This window comes from Callithrix jacchus, chromosome 4 (assembly GCF_049354715.1).
Source record: "Callithrix jacchus isolate 240 chromosome 4, calJac240_pri, whole genome shotgun sequence".
NCBI classification, from domain to species: Eukaryota; Metazoa; Chordata; class Mammalia; order Primates; family Cebidae; genus Callithrix; species Callithrix jacchus.
In genome coordinates this window covers 34,873,651-34,888,098 of record NC_133505.1, presented here as the reverse complement: position 1 = coordinate 34,888,098, position 14,448 = coordinate 34,873,651, and the positions used below count along the sequence as shown (strand labels likewise).

Here is a 14,448-nt window from a genome sequence, read left to right as displayed (position 1 = left end):
TAAGCTCCTTTCAACCATACCCAAGTTTATGCTCATGAGGTGATTCTTGGAGGAAGAATAGGGGCTGGTTGCCAGAAAAACCAACCACGCGATTATAGTGTTGGAACTTTCATTCTCACCTTTGACTCTGGGGAGAGGAGAGGAGCCCAGGGACTGAGTTAATCGCCAATGGCCAGTAATTAATCAATCATACCTAAATCATGGAATCTCCGTAAGACCCTAAACAAAGAAGTTTGAAGAGATTCCAGGTTGGTGAGTGCATCAACATGCTGGGAGGGTGGCACATCCCACACTCCACCAGGGACAGCAGCTCCTGTGCTCAGATGTGTACCCCTTCATCTGGCCATGAAATCACCATGATCCTGGTGATTTTAAAGCCGTATACATGATCATATAACACCAAGGCCTTTCAGTTCCTTGTCCTGCTCACGTCCAGTGACCTTTACTTTTGCCACCCACCCTAGTGGCCACTCTCTTGATCTAGTCAGGATTCAGATTTCACCACCTGAAATTAAAAATCTAGGCATTGTACTCACTTATAGTTCTCTTCCTAAGCCGTTTCTTACAACATCTGATCTTTAACCTTCAATCCTTGACCCCTCCACAATCTACATGTCTGTCATATCTCATAAAATAACATAAGAAACAAAAATGTGGACAGATTAAGTAACCTGCCCAAGACCACAGTGGTGTAAGATCAGAGTTGGGATTCAGATCTGAATGTCTGTCATCCCAGCCCACGGGCTTCATTATCAAAATATACCTTTTCTTGCTTTTAGAAAGAATTCAGTAAAAGCTTCATAAGTGAATGGGTTAATGGACAGATGGGCAAATAGATTGATAATTAGATGTATGGATAGACAGATGAAGAAACAGCACGTTGTACCACCTCATAGTATTGATTATATAGTAACGTCTACTGATTATTTAGGTACTTTTCTTGATTTTCCTGCCAGCTTAGTGAGTAACTTGAAGGTGGAAATCCACTATATTTAACTAGCACTAGCTTTCAAATGTAGAAACTACAGAAGAAAAGAGAGATAAATTCAGTCACATTTAAAAAGATCTGCACAGGGAAAAAAAAAACCTGTAAGTGCAGTGACGAGGGACAAATGACCAAATAAAAATGGAACAACTGCCATCAAAATCATAGGGCTAATTAATCACCCTTTATACAGAGCTCTTACAAATAGAATTTATCAACTACCAAGAAGAACATCGGGCAGAAGTATCTCAACAGACATTTCATAGAAAAAGAAATACAAAATGTCTCTAAAGCATATTAAAAGATACTCAGTCTCACTCTTATAAAGAAATGCAAATTAAAATAGCACTGCATACTATCTTCCCCAATCAGATTGACAGAAATCCAAGTGTTTGGTAACACAGTGTTGGTATGTGCGGGAGGAAATAGGCACTCCTATGTACTGCTGATGGAAATGTCAACTAGTACTCCTTTAGAGGAGTAGGAATTTGAGAATTTCCTCTAAGATTACAAATGAACATTCTCTTTCAGCCAGCAAGTCTGATGTTAGAAATTTAACATACATATATTCTCATGCATATGTGAAATAATATATGCATATAAATATTGCATCAATGTTTCAAAAACATTTGCTTCAAATTTTGGAAACCAACCAAATGTTTAACAATGGAAGTTAAGCTAAATAAACTAGCTACATTCATACAGTAGACCACTGTGCAGCCATTAGTAGGGGGTAGGGTGCAGAAGGGAGCTTTTGCCATTGGAATAATCTCCAACATAATTGATACGTTAAAAAAAAAAAAAAGCTTGATGGTGCCCATCTTGTATGAGCCAGGAACAAAGCAACCCCTTCCTTATCCCAGCTTGGCTTTCAGTCTATGCCCATGCCTGGTTTATGCTTTGGACATGTAGATTACTGAATTTAAAAAATAAAAATACATTTAAAAGCAAGGTACAGGTTGGGTGCAGTGGCTCACATCTGTAATCCCAGCACTTTGGGAGGCCGAAGCGGGTGGATCATGAGGTCAGGAGTTCGAGACCAGCCTGGCCAAGATAGTGAAACCCTGACTCTACTAAAAATACAAAAATTAGCTGGGTGTGGTCACGCACGCCTGTAATCCCAGCTACTCAGGAGGCCGAGGCAGAAGAATCACTTGAGCCTGGGGGGTGGAGGTTGCAGTGAGCTGAGACTGCGCCACTGGACTCCAGCCTGGGTGACAGAGCCTCCATCTCAGAAAAAAGCAAAACAAAACAAAAAAGCAAGGTACAGAACAGTGTGTGTAATATGGCATTATTTGCATAAATGGGGGAACAATAAATAACATTCTTACTTGCTTTTTATCCAAAGAATATCTCTGGAAGGATACATCAATAAACTAGTAAAGATTGCTTCTGGAGAGAGAAATTAGATGTCTGGAACCAGGGGCAGGAGGGAGCCTTTCCCCCGTGTTTTTAAAATTTTGAACCAGAAAGTGTGTAATCTAAACAATTACTTAAATTTTAAAATGTTTAAGAAAAGAAAGAATCGGTGGTCAGAATGAAAGAAACTCTGGACTAGTCAAAGAATCTGGATTATGATCCTAATTGTAGAGATTTGCAGCTTCATGTTCAGGGGCAGCCACAACTTCAGCCTCCTTTACAGGAAAGTGGATGAAATGTCACAGCTGGAAATGGATGTGCTTCATAAACTACAAACCAATGTGCGATTGTCAGCGTTCTTACTTCCCTGAGTCAGTCTATTCAGCAGAGCTCCTTGCATATATTTGATGCTCAGTAACTGTTTTAAAGGAGTAATCTTATCTAATTTCTCCTACTTTAAAAATATTGGAGACAAGAGTCAGGAGATTTTTGTCTTCTCTTTTTCCTTTATGACTCTTAATTGCCTCCGTTTTGACATTTCCCAGCAGAAAAGACCTACCTCCTACCCATTTCTCACAGCTGCTCCAAATACTTCACATCAGTGGAAGCTCAGCTCAAGTCCTAGTTTCCTGAATTGAACTTTCCTAACAAGTCAGCCTTCATTCTGATGAATGGGGGCTAAGACCTACCCCATAGGTTACTTGCCAAGCTAAGGGCTCTGGCTCAGAGCAGCAGTAGCCCCAAGGAAGTGAATGGATCCATCCTAATTTGCACAAAGGTGTCAGAGAGGCCTGCAGGCCTGTATGTATCTCTCTTTTTAAAATCGCTGTCTCATTGATTACCATTTGATTTTTGCCAACTTCCCTGGCTTTGGCTCATATTTAGCTCTATGAGGGATAGGACTATATCTTTCCATCTTTTCATACTTTCCTACACCTAGCCCAGGGCTGGGCACCTTAAACCACTCACTAAAGGTCTCCAACTAAGTCTTAAACTCAAATCCCAGCGATATTTTCTCGGTTCACATCTGAACTGATGACTCAAACGTTAGATCATCCGCAGTTCCCTCCTTGAAATTCTCCCAACTTGCTCCTGGGTTCTCTCTCACTTATTGGCTGATGCATAAAAGGAAATCTACTCTATCCTGGTGCAGCGATGTGGAACTATGTGGACTTCACAGGTGGAGAGGCCGGATTCAGATTCTCATTCTACCTCTGCACAGTTGTTAGCACTATGCAGATCCTGTAGCCTCCTTAAGGCCGGATGCCATCCCTAGTCTTGATATTCCTATTGAGTTTAAATTTTTGTGCATTCTTAAATGTCCCATCACCACCGCAAGTTCAATGTACCTTCTAATTACTCTTACCTGGATTATCTGCCACCCTGCCCAGAACAGGCAATGGACAGGGTCATTTAGCTGTTTTCGGCAGTTGTCTCTTGGTGGGCAGTAGGTGGCGCTGTCTTTCAAGATAGGACATGGCTTCTGGTTCACCTCCGGAAGGTGGAGCGTTGCTGCCAAGACTAGGGCACTGGGATTTTTCATTTTTTAATGGTGGCTTAAAAGCTGGTAGAGTAATTTCCTAGGACAAGAAATATTTGGCTGTGGAAATCTAGCTGTGAAATACGTAGATTGACGTTGGGAGGAGAGAGGAGGGAACGGGAGCATAAAACTGTGTAAGAGGAATAGGGGTGGCCCTAAGAGAGGCACAGAGCCTGCAGGGCTGCAGAAGGCAGGCGACCAAGGAGGGAACTTTACCAGTGAGATGTCTTGGGCAGAAATAGCGAAGAAATGTTTAAGAACAGAAATGCCTAATACTGAACCTTAAGTTGTCTGCTCTGAGAGTGTGTCCTCTGACGAAACCCATCCTCTAACCCCACACTCAATACCTTTTATCCCTAGACTTCCAGGAAATAAGCAGTCAATCTGTTATACATAGTGTTGAAAATAGATGCTTGGTGCTACAAAGAAAAATTAGCACTGAGACAAAGGATCTCTCAGCAAAGCAATTTTTACTTCCTGCAGGAAGGGTACTCTGGCCAGCCATCTTGCCACGAGAGTGCAATGGACAAAGGAAAAGCAGACATATTTATCCTTCATGCATTTGGAATTGTCCTGACTGCTGTGTCTGATCTCCATTGGTTAGAGCCAGACCTCACAATTTAAACTAAAACCTGATTGGCTAATAACTTAAAACTTTTCTAAACAGGTAAAATCAATGGAGAACAAAAAGGAAGTCTAAATAAGGAAGGGGCATAGGCTGTGAGCTGGGACATGCCTGTGAGTATGTCCAGCACAGATACCTTGGTTAAGGTACAAGGACGTAGAATGTACTACATGCCTATAAGCATGTCTAACAGCTACATATGATAGGGCTTTTAGCAAAAAGCAAGAAGGCTTTGAAGAAAGTCTTTAAAATAAACTATTCCTTCTAAAACTTATGAAACTTTGAAGAGGAACTACGTGGACTTCACAGGTGGAGAGGCTGGATTCAGATTCCCATTCTACCTCTGCACACAGTGACTCGAGTAAGAGGAAATTTAGAGGAATCACAGGAAAGGTGCTATGCTCTATGTTTGATGATGGAGTTCTCAGAAAAACAGGGTTGGGGAGGAGCAGGGGTTCAAGATCTGGGATTCAGGAGGCACTGGGGACTCAGCAGAGCCTTGGGAGTTGCTGGTGAAAGCAACAAGTTATTGGTAGAAACCTCTGAGTTCCACCCAGTGGCGTGGAGGGAACAACCTCCAATACAGCATGGCCTCACTTATACTCAGAGTGTAAAAAAGTTAACCCATAGAAGCAGATAGCGTTAATACAGTGGTGGTTGCTAAAGGCGGTGCAATGGGGGCATGGAAATGGGTTGGTCAAGGGATACAGTTTCAGTTACTTCAAGAAAGAATACTTCAAGAGCTCTATTGTACCTTATGGTGATTTGTTAGTAATGATTCACTGTTATTGAAAATTGCTAAGAGAGTAGATTTTAAATATTCTCATCACAAAACAAGAAAACCAAATGAAAGAAAACTAAAAGCCTGAAATGCATTGAGGCCATTAGGCATTCATCAGATTATAAGGAATCCTTATTTCAAGTCCTACAAAAGAGTTGCTCCTGAGAAGCACAGCCAGATGGACCAGTGTGGGCATTTTAGATGGCAAGGTTATGGAAAGGAATGAGTCCACCCCAAGCGGAATGCATATGAGGGGCTAGCTTACAGTAAATACTTAACTGGACACACCTATTTCAACAAAAGGATAAGGTTACACAATCAGCTACTTCCCTATAATAGGGGAATTTATGAGCTTCCAACTGCAAACACTGAGGCACAGGGAAGAATCAAAAAGAGTAAGCAAATGCAGAGAGTGATGTTTGGTGAGACAGACAGTAAGAGTCAGCCTGAAGTGGGACCCCAGCAGGGAGAATCTAGAGACAATCCTGCTGCAATCATGAGGTGTGCAGAGGAAGCTCTGCTGTGAAGTTCATCCCTTGCACCGGCCCTTTCCAAGGCCCCAGAATTCCAAGCAATGTGTTCACATGGTCATACCAGGTGTTTTGTAAAATTTGCAAAAGTAATATATTTTAACCACGGTTAGGACTATTGTCTCCTTCCATGCCAACTTCCCTCTGTCACAGTTTCTCTTGTATCAGGCAACATTTGGGGGATCTAGCTAAGGGGAAATTAAATTGGGGTTACATTGGTTGAGCTTACGAGGACATGTGGCTCATAAGCACTTGCATGTATAGCCAAGTTATTGCTACCTGTCTCAGTGTAGAAGTGGCTTACAGGAACCACCGCCCACTGAGACAACTCACTTGACATCAGAGACTAAAGTGCAAGGTCAGAAATCTGTCAGGATAAGAATGGGTGCTGTCACATGAGGCACCAGAAGTCTGTGGACAGTGAAGCTAATAAATCCTTTTAACCCCTAGATGTAGAAAATTACAAGCATAGAACTCAGTCTCATCAAAGTCGAATCAAAATGGAAGTCCTCTTCTTTAGGAATATACTTAACAACAATTATACATATATAATTATACATACATCATGAAATAAAATGATCTCTTACATATTTGCACATGAAATTAGTAAAAGTTATTCTGACATCAGAAAGGGAATTGGAAGAAGAAAAAATGTTTGGTTCCAGTCGAAAGCAGTAATTTATTGGAGGGAAGGGATACATTTTAAATAGATGCCTAGCCTATTTGACAATCACTTGAAGAATGAACCGCATAAACATACTAAAACTTAAAAGGTTTTGACATAAAATATTGACATTGACGAACAATTTCTACTACACCTTTACAACAAGGATTTAACAATAAACAGCTCAATGACCTGTAGCAACTTAAAAGAGTATTTAAGATTAGTCACTGCACAAATAACTTGAAATGCTCTGAAATCTCAGACTTACATAGGAAACTCTTCAAAGAGGCGTCTCCAAGATTAATAGCACTAAAAATTTTACCAATAATGATTGTGAAACAGATATTAACTTTCCTAAACTTTCAATTAAAAAAATGTTTTTTGCTTACCTATGCTAGATGAAATACCAAATTATTCATTCTTACCCAAGAAAATACATTACAGAAGTGTCAAATGAAGAGAAAATCAAAAAGTATAAAGGTGAAAATATAGCAGTGGTTTAAGCAGTTATAGAACTTTTTTAGGATTTTTTTTTGATGTTTGCGGTATTTGTCAGCTTTTAAACATTGATCATTTGCTGTCGCTGCTTTTCCTCATTCTAAGTCATATTTTCTTTTATTCTTAATTTTGTCAAATTTTGTATTTCTTTTTCTTGAAAAGATCGAACACTGTGTAAGGTTGAAACCCCACAAACCTGGGCCCTCTTCCTGCCCCAGGAGAGTTTTCCAGCAGTGGGAGTGGCCTAGGCACGCTCCTCAGATAGGACCAGTTTCCAACAGGAGCCCTAAGGGGAGTTGAACCAGAAAACAAGTCTCTCGGTAGCTCTGGTCCTACGTGTCAGAGCTCAGTGGATGGAGGAGGAACAGGTGAAAAGCAGAGCTCAGTGCCTAGCGGTCAGCTCCCTTGGAAGTCCTGCTGAAGGTTAGTAACCGTCCCGAAGGGCTGCCTCTCAGGGCGCTCAGGCCGTTTTGAATTCCTGTCTTTGACACGACTCCAGAATTCCAGAGGCAAGGCTTGCGCTGTGTCGTTTGCAGAAAACTGTCGCCAATTGGCATCTGCGTCCTCGGGTGTTTCCAGCCCCACCTCCTCAGCCTTTCTTGTAACTAACCTGATCGAATGTGCGCTTTGGGATTTTTTTTTTTTTTTAAAGCCCACCTCTGCGGGGCGCGGTGGATCACGCCTGTAATCCCAGCACTTTGGGAAGCCGAGGCGGGAGGATCACGAGGTTAGGAGATCGAGACCATCCTGGCTAACACGGTGAAACCCCGTCTCTATAAAAATACAAAAAAATTAGCCGGGTCTAAGTCCCAGCTACTCCGGAGGCTGAGGCAGGAGAATTGCTTGAACCCGGGAGGCGGAGGTTGCAGTGAGCCGAGATCGCTCACTGTCTGGGTGACAGAACGAGACTCTGTCTCAAAAAAAAAAAAAAAAAAACCCACCTCAAATTGGAACAATAGAATCAGGATTCCCGCTACCCCCACCTTCACCCCAATCAGTTGCTTTTGAAATATAACTTTTCTAAAACGCCGCCAGTCACTTGGGAGTGAGATTTCCCGTCAGGCGTTCCTGGGCGCTCACCCGGTGGTCCGCGCCCCAACCTCCCTAACATTCCGCAACCGCCGCCCGAGCTGCCTCACTCTTCGCACGGGCGCTGATGCGGAGCGCACGAAGCCCATCACAGCACCTGGGCCTGCAGCCAGGGCCGGGGTGTCCTCTTCCCACCCCTAGGCGGTTTTCCCGAGTCTCGGCACCGCCTCCTTCGGGTCCCTCCTCACCCTGCGGTCGCTGGCTCCTCACTTGGGTCCTACGCATCTCTGGCTTCTCACAGAGTAGCTGTCTCCATTCTACGAATAGGGAAATAGAGGCCCAGAGCCCTGAAAGTCGTACCCCAAAGACCCCTCCCTGAGAGTGGTCTCCAAATGCTAGTTCTGTGGCTCTGGAAGGGTTTACATGATTTGCATTTTATTTCCTGCAACAGGCAGCCTCAAACAACTGGCCTCCAGGCCTTTTCCGTGCAGACCCCCAATCCTTCTAGTCACCACTAGCAAAAGCTCTAAGAACAGTACTCCCAAACCAATGCAATAAAAAAGTTTTGTTTAGTTGAGCCTGCAGAACTCTTAGCTGGCTTACAGAATTTAAAGGTAGCTTTGGCACCTCTTGAGTGTTAGGGACAAGCTGCGCAGGCTGACCCCTCCCCCCACTCCGATTGCTCTGCGGCTGCATTCCTAACCCCCTACCTAGGCACCACATCGAGGCTGCCAGACATGCTACAATTAAGCAAAGCCTGATTACAGCCATCCGGGCAGCTCCAGGGAGGACAGGGAAAACCTATGTTGGTTATCCATACTTGTTAATTCCTCTTGGACACATATCTGTAAAAAATTCCTGATTTCTCTCTTTTTCTAAAAGACTGCTGCCACAAAAGTCACAGGATGATGTACTGTAGGGCTGTCAACAAGTTAACAAACTGTCTGCCTGTTACCAGTGAATAGATGACATCAATCCTGAAACTCCCCTTTGCCCCTCTCACCCTATATAAACCCATGATTTTGTAAGCTCAGGGCTGCCTCCTCTGACTGTTACAGAGCAGCCAGGCAGGTTAATAAACTTTCTTGCCTGACTTTGGGTCTATTCTCCTTTCTCCCGGCTACCCTTACATTGAGTGTTTTCTGTTTGGCTTCTCTTTCTGCCTCTAGAGCTGACTGCAGCTCCAATCTCCTGTCACAACCTGGTCTGCAAACTGAGACCTCTCAGGGGCCTTTATGCCACAGGGCAACTCCTTGTGCTGTTGTCACACTGAAACTAGAATTCTTAAAGCTGCAGCACATACATGTCTGCATTTTAGAGGCCCCAGCCTGAATATGTGCACAAACAGCTTTTTGTTTCTGGGCCCAGTGAAGAGGACTGCTCTGACTCCAGCTCTTCTGAAATACTAGATGTGAAAAATGCAAGGTTCTCTTCCAGCCCTGACTGGAGGTAATGGGGCAATGCGTGTATGCAAGAAAAGTCCATGCAGACTTTACTACTACAGAAAATAGAATCTTTCTGGAAGCTAAGGTCCAGAGAAGAGCAAACTACTACAAAACTATGGCCTGGATCAGAAGGGCTTTTGCCTCCATTAGCAGACTGAGTAATTCAGACCAAGCCTCCAAGTGAAGACAACTAAAAATGCTGGGTAAAATATTTTTAAAGTATCTCACTTAAAATTTAAAGGGCTAGTGAGGAATTGCTGGGCCAAAATTTGGGAAAGGAAAGGAACGTGGAGGCGAACCTAGAACTGAGGTTGCTTCTGTTCTGGGAGCATTTGCTGGAGAGAGTTCAAGAATCCAACCTGCATTTTTGGGCGCCTTTAGAGTCTTAAAGGAAGTAGAAGTGGAGTCCCAAGCCCAGAAAATCTGAAGCAACCGCTTAACCTGTTCGAAGTGACTCTAAACTGCTAGTGTCAAAAACAAAAATTATTTTGGGAAGAAGATGACAGCATCCAAGGCCTCAAAGGCATTTAGCAAACAAGCAAAAATAACCAAGCACCAGAGAGGTGAGATTGCAATAAGAAAAGAAGAAACAGGCTGGGCGTGGTGGCTCATGCTGTCATCCCAGCACTTTGGGAGTCTGAAGCTGGAGGATCTCTTGAGCTCATAAGTTCAAGACCAGCTTGGGTAACATGGCAAAACCCCATCTCTACAAAAAATGAGAAAGTTAGCCGGGTGTGGTGGTGCACAGCTGTAGTCCCAGCTACTTGCATTACTTGCATGGCTGAAGTGGGTGGATGGCTTAAGCCTGAGAGGCAGAGGTTGCAATGAGCTGAGATCATGCCACTGTACTCCAGCCTGGGATATGGAGCCGGACCTTGTCTCACACACACACACACACACACACACACACACTAATATAAAACAGAAAACAGAATCAGACCCACACAGCTTCCAGACTCTGGGGTTATTGGGCATAGACTGTATAACAATGTATATGCTATGTTCAAAAAGATAAAAGCCATGTTTGAAACATTTGGCAGAGAGCCAGAAATTACAGCAAGTGATGCAGCAGATTTTTGGGGGGAAAAGGAAATCTAGATTGAGACAGTGATGGGCACTAGAGTTATAAAGTCATGGAAACTCAAATATGGTGGCCTTGCTTGTCAATCTGTGAGCTAGGAAGAAATAAACATGAGAGGCTATGTGACCGCAGAGAGAAATGGAGAGCATAGCTTCCTATTTTTGAGTTCAGGTTTTTGCTACTACACAATTATATAACCAAAAATAGATGATTTTAACTATGTAACTTAAAGGATTATACATTCGCTTAGCTCAAAAAAGTAATATATAAAAAAAGTGTACATTAAGTAGAGTGGTGACCACGTTGTCCTTCTTCATTAATTCCATTTACCACAAACCCTGTCCCTGGCCCATAGGTAGATACTTTTATTAGTTTTCTGTGTATCCTTTCAATGTTTCTTTATGTAAGTAGAAGTAAATACAAGTATATATATAGCTATGTCTCCCTTTTATTAAGAAAAGTTTTGCATACTAAACACTGTTCTGTCACTTAACAATGTTGCCTAAACACTGTTGTCATTGGAACATAGACAGCCTGCATAAAATGGCTCAGTTTAGTATGGCAGCTGAAAAATTAGTGATTTTGTGCCAGGTACCATGATAAGTGCTGAGGATGTCAAGATGAAAAACCACGGTCACGGGTAAACTTTTATTTTCACAGTCTGAAGTGGAATTCTTTTCCAGAATTTGGCTTTGGGAGGGATGAGACTGCTACTCCTGGGTGCCGCGTCCCACTGCTTCCCATCCATCTGTAATTGGACTCATTGGCATGGTTGGCCCACGTTAGCTGGCTTTGTGCATTGGAATAGCTGGATGTCAGCCCAGGAGTTTCTGGCAGCCTGGGCCCAACAGTTCTGTGCCCACTCTGGGCCAGAGCACACAGCTGTCTTGCAGGAGAGAAGGGAGTATCAGCCTTCTACTCCACAGACACAGCAGAGGCTTGATCTCAGATGTGAGCTGACCTTGTGACAGGACCAGCCTTACTCAGGGATTGACTTTAAGGTGCTTTCAAGTCTCTGTGGAGCTAATCAGTGGAGTAGGGGACCATGAGGGCAAAGGGTAAATCAGACGAATGGAAGGAGAGGCATCCTCATTTGGGACAAAAGCTGTTTTTAAAGCCCCCATAAATTGTTCAATGTTTTAAAAGATTGTTTTGTCTTTTTTTAAAAAGCAGTTTTAAAAAATACTTGGGTTAAAAACATAGGGTATTCTACATGAATTAAATAGAAGATCTGAATAACTGTTCTGTATAACTAAAATAGAGTTTCCTTTCTGAAGAGAACTTTGGACTTTCACTTGTACCTGACATCTGGGCCATTGTTCTCCAATTAAAGGTGCAATTTTTAACTATAGGAAAGTCATAATTCAAGGTGAAAAATAAAAAGGAGCCCTTTAACAATGTTTTCACAATGCCCCATCCTTGTCCCTCTACCCCCCACCACTCCCCAAGAATATCTTATATTAAATATAGGAGTTGATAGGCAGGCTTGTCTTGCATTCCCACCCGCACCCATCTCTCCACCCTGCTCTCTGATAAGTTGCAAAAATTTCAAAAAATGAAAAGGAGATTATTCCAGCACAGGAGGGAAGGTCACTTGTCACATTGCCAGGAAAAACACACGATGCTCAGTTAAACCTGAATTTTAGATGTACAACAAATAATTTTTTCGTATGCCTCAAATATTGCACTATTATTGTTTATCTGAAGTTCATATATAACTGGGTGCCCTTTACTTTTATTTGCTAAATCTGGAAACCCTATTTGGCAAATCTGGGTCACAGGGTATCAGGCTGACTGGAAAAGACATTAGAGGAATGAAAGATAAGTTTAGATGAAAGGGAAGAGGCCCATGGAGGAAGAGTTGGACTTTATTTTGTAGAAAATAGGGACCAATTGAAGGTGTCAGGTTTTTTAAAGTAACATTTATTGTGGGCTTTTTCTAATTGTAAAAGCAAGTATGTTAATTATACTGTATTCGGAAAGCACAAAAAAGTATAAAAGAATATAATGACCCATAATTTCGCCAACCAGCTATAACAGCTGTTGACACTTTGCTGTTAACTGCCTGCAGGTTGATGCCGGTTTTCACTTTCTCAGGTTCATTTCGACAGCCCTATTGAAAACTGGAACCATATCACTGGTCTTCCTGCCCCCTTCCGCCCTTATTTTTTTCTCCATAATATTTATTTCCTACTTAGAGCCTTAATGTGAAAAAAAAAATACTTCCTCCTAACATATGATTCATTTGGTTAGCTGATTTACTGCCTGGCTCTCAGTGGGCGGGGCTTCTGTCTACTTTGTTCTCTGCAATGCAAGTGCCCAGAATTACGCCTGACACATAGTAATAACTATCTGTTGTAATGAATAAATAAGTTTTCCTTCTGGTTTTTCTCTGACTACATTTGCTTTTGATTATTTCTTTATGTAACCATAATAGATTTGTTGCCCAACAGGCACAGCAAGTAAATGAGCTGAAACCTACTTGTGGCAGAGAGAGAGGTTTAATTGTAGGGCTGCCAAATGTGGGCATGGAAGGGAACTTCAAATCGATCTCCCCAAAGAATTTGGAGCTAGGCATTTTAGAGGTTTTGGAGTGGGCCAAAGTGATTGGCTGAAGAGTGCAGTGCAAGTCATAGGACAGGGAGATGAAAAAGCTGTATTAATTATGCTGAGGATACAGTTCTTTGTGGAGGTCTTAAACTAGTTTTCATCAGTCGTTCTGCTGAAATTCAGGATCTGCTTAAGCAATTCTTTTTTAAATTAAAAAAATACTTATTTTATTTTTATTTATTTATTTTTTTTGTAGAGATGGCACCTTGCTTTTGTTGCCCAGGCTGGTCTTGAACTCTTGGTTTCAAGCAATCCTCCCGCCTTCTCTGATTCTTATGTGAGAAATCCTACCTATAGCAACAATGGGATATGACTGTCAGTATCTAGTGTTACATGACTTTCGGTTTCAAGGAAATGAGTCGAAGTGCAGTCTGATTAAGGCTTAATTATACCTATATTTCTGTCCAGAATTCTTGTTAACCCTGTGAGGATGACTTCACTCAGGGAAACTTTTCAGACATGAAGTTGCTGGGCCAAAAAATCTTAGGTGCATTTTAAAATAATTTCGGTATATATTGCCCACATACAGTGCAGAGGGGCTGAACTGGCTCACATTGCAGCTGGAGGATTATGGAGTGCCTGCACTGAAGTCTGGGAGGGCGGAAAGAGGCAATGAGGGCTGCATCCAGTAGGAGGTGTGAGGGTTGGAAGACCCCTCGTGGAGAGCTGGGAACTCAGATCTGGTGGGGGGATGGGAGGTGGGCTCTGCAGTGATATGTGAGTTTGTGTGTGTGTGTGTGTGTGTGTGTGTGTGCGTGCGTGTAAGATGGAGTCTCGCTCTGTCACTGAGCTAGAGCTCAGTGGTGTGATCTTGGTTTACTGCAACCTTCAGCTCCCTGGTTCAAGTGATTCTCCTGCCTCAGCCTCTGGAGTAGCTGGGATTACAGGCATGTGCCACCACGCCCAGCTAATTTTTGTTTATTTAGTAGAGACAAGGTTTCACTATGTTGGCCAGGATTGTCTCGGTCTCCTGACCTCATGATCTGCCTGCTTCGGACCCTCAAAGTGCTAAGATATCTGTGTATTCTTTTGCTAGGACCTCCATAACAAAGTACTACAAACTGGGTGGTTCTAGCAACAGAAATTTATTTTCTCAAAGTTCTGGAGGCTGAAAGTCCAAGATCAAGGTCAAGGTTGTTGCTTGTGAGGCCTCTCTCCTTGTCTTGCAGACGGCTGTCTTCTCACTGAGTCCTCATGAGGTCTTTCCTCACATGGAGCATTCCTGGTGCCTCTCTGTGTCTCCAAATCTCCTCTTCTTATGAAGACACCAGTCAGACTAGACGAAGGCCCACTCTGATGGC

General features: G+C 42.7%; 1 non-coding gene across 1 annotated transcript; it reads left to right on the top strand.

Moving 5' to 3' along the window:
* Positions 1–1,767: 1,767 nt before the first annotated feature.
* Positions 1,768–1,897, top strand: LOC118153373 (small nucleolar RNA SNORA48). Its single transcript, XR_004742612.1, has one exon. It is a non-coding gene; the product is annotated as a small nucleolar RNA SNORA48 (small nucleolar RNA).
* Positions 1,898–14,448: the final 12,551 nt, after the last annotated feature.